The sequence below is a fragment of the Alosa pseudoharengus genome, unplaced genomic scaffold (assembly GCF_046254945.1).
Source record: "Alosa pseudoharengus isolate Yale_2024_CS ecotype anadromous, Long Island Sound unplaced genomic scaffold, YU_APseudo_1.1 YU_APseudo_1.1_scf_19, whole genome shotgun sequence".
Lineage (NCBI taxonomy): Eukaryota > Metazoa > Chordata > Actinopteri > Clupeiformes > Clupeidae > Alosa > Alosa pseudoharengus.
This window is the reverse complement of record NW_027468657.1, coordinates 19,718,885-19,721,508: the sequence shown is the minus strand read 5'-3', so window position 1 is coordinate 19,721,508 and position 2,624 is coordinate 19,718,885. Positions and strand designations below refer to the sequence as shown.

The following is a 2,624-nucleotide window of genomic DNA, read 5'->3' as shown; positions in this document are numbered from 1 at the left end:
GTGCGTGCATGTGTCTGTGTGCGTATGCATATATGTATGTGTGTGTGTGTGTGTGTGTGTGTGTGTGTGTGTGTGTGAGAGAGAGAGAGAGAGTTCTGTTGTGGACCACATGGACTCTGTGCGGCTTTTGTCCATTGTGTGAAGTCCTGCTGGCAAGGTGGGAGTTGAGGCTTTGATTGTCTTTAACTGATCACCAAATGCATTTAGAGAGGCAGTGTGTGTGTGTGTGTGTGTGTGTGTGTGTGTGTGTGTGTGTGTGTGTGTGTGTGTGTGTGTGTGTGTGTGTGTGTGTGCGTGTGGGTGTGTGTGTGCATGCATGGTTGAAGGAGCGAGAAAGAACACCTATTACCCAATTCCCGCACCAGGCATAGTGGGTGGATTGTTTACAACGTATAAAGTGTTCATTTATCCAAGCAGATTAAGGTTACTCTGAAAGAGAGAGAGAGAGAGAGAAAGACAGACAGACAGAGAGAGAGATTTATTTAGTGCGGTTTGTTCTCTGGGCGTTTGGCTTCTCTTGGCTCTATTCTGTTGGCTTGTGTTTTCATGCCATTATATTTGAACTGCGTCCACGTGGCACCACTATTGCAATAAGATCCCATGGGCCAAATTGGCCACATCACAGTGCAGGAATCAAAAATCAGCTTGAAGAAAATGTATTCCTTTGGCAGAATTCATGTATGCTCTCTCTCTTTCTCTCTCTCTCTCTCTCTCTCTCTCTCTCTCTCTCTCTCTCTGTCTCTCTCTGTCTCTCTCACACACACACACATGCACACTCACCCCCTTCACACCCTTGGGTAATCCTGACCTGTTTGCTTGACAACCCCAAAAAAGCATTTAAAAAAAAGCACTGAATCTTGCTTGTTTAGATGTGCTATATCCGTACCTGAGGCTATGTTTACAAATAGTGCAGTATAGCGACACGTTCAGAACATCCCCACAGCGAGGTGTTATCACAGAAAGAAAGGGGAGGGTGGGGGCCCACACACACACACACATACACACAAACACACATAGGCCGATGGAATGTTTGGAGGAAATGTTTGGGAAAGCGGGAATGTTTTGGCGGACACCTGAACGACAGAGGCAGAGGTAGTGAGGCAGGCGGAAGGAGAGTGGCCAGTGAGCGGATGTGCTTGCGGGCACAGAAGAGAAGAGAGGAGGAGAGGAGGAGAGGAGGGAGAGGAGAGGAACAGAGAGAGGAGAGGAGAGGAAGGGAGAGGAGAGAGGACTGGAGAGAGGAGAGGGGAGGAAGGGAGAGAAGAGAGAGGAAAAGAGGAGAAGGAAGAGGAGAGAGGCAAGGGAGGAGAGGAGAGGAGAGAGGAGAGTGGAGGAGCCATGGGCGATATAAATCTGAGTGCCGTCACAGATGGTGATGTTGACTCTGGCCGGCATTCAGAGAGAGCTCAGACTCTACAGGCCAGGAAACAGCTCTCGCACTAGGGCCATGTGGGATAACTGTGTAAGACACACACACACACACACACACACACACACACACACACACACACAAACACTTCTTCCAACTTTCTCTCTCTCACTCCCACTCTCTCACTCACTTGCACGTTTTGCAACTGTCTCAAACTGTCCCAAACTCTCTCTCTCTCGCTCTGAGATTCCATCGCTCTCTCTCTCTCTCTCTCTCTCTCTCTCTCTCTCTCTCTCTCTCTCTCTCTCTGTGCCTCTAAAAAAACTTGCAGGGTGGGTGGAGGTGGGGTTTTGCGTAGGCTCTTTTTTCACAGCCCATTGTAAGCAATCAGAGAGGCAAATAGCAGCCCTGTGCACAGGACACACTCACCCAGGCTCTCTCTCTCTCTCCCTTGGTCTTTCAGTGACTCCCTCGCTCCCTCTCTCCCTCTCCTTCTCTCTCCCTCTCCTTCTCTCTCCCTCTCTTCCTCTCCCCGGTTCAGGGAGCAATGCTCAGTCCACTATCGCCTCGTCCACACACAGACATCCAGGCAGAGAGCGGATTTTCACACACCACCACCACCACCACCACCACCACCGCCACCGCCACCGCCGCTGCTGCTGAAGGACTCTGCCGCCAACACCACCAGCAACACCACCTCAGCCAGCCTGCGGAGCTCGTCCCCCCACACCAGGCGCTGGTGTCTGCCCAGAACAGTGCTCCGAGTCTGGGACTGCTCCTCTGATTTCGCCCCCCGGGCTGCTTTGGTACTTCCAGACCCTGAAGGACAGAAGCAGCAACAGCAACAACAACAGCACCAGACCCTGCAGATGGACTCGACTGCTAATCCTGCAGTGTCCAGGCTGAGTTAGTGGACCCAAAGCTTCTACTGCGTCCAGTGCCTCCAGCCTCTCCCGTGGGAATTTCACGCTCACTCGCTCGCTCGCTCGCTCTCTGTCTCCGTCTCCGCGCAGTACAGGCTCACAGAGGAACTTTTGCGCGGTGGGTGTTTTTGGAACTTTTCTGACTTCTTCAACTGAGCCCCTTCTCTACATTCACACACACTTTCTCTCTCTCCCTCTCTCTCCTTTTCTTTCTTTCTTTCTTTCTTTCTTTCTATCACTCTCTCTTTATTTTACTCTAAATCTTTCAAACTTCTCCCTCTCTATCTCCTTCCTTTTCCCTCCATCTGTCTCTGTGTTCTCATCCCCCCTCT

General features: G+C 51.1%; 1 protein-coding gene across 1 annotated transcript in view; it reads left to right on the top strand.

The window, feature by feature from the left end:
• The first annotated feature begins 1,755 nt into the window (after nucleotides 1-1,755).
• The window catches only part of loxl1 (lysyl oxidase-like 1), a 25,396-nt gene continuing 24,527 nt past the window's right edge, over nucleotides 1,756-2,624 (top strand). The window contains exon 1 of the mRNA XM_076291950.1: nucleotides 1,756-2,624. This exon is cut by the window's right edge and continues 1,334 nt beyond it. The gene's annotated coding sequence lies outside the window, so the exon portion shown is untranslated.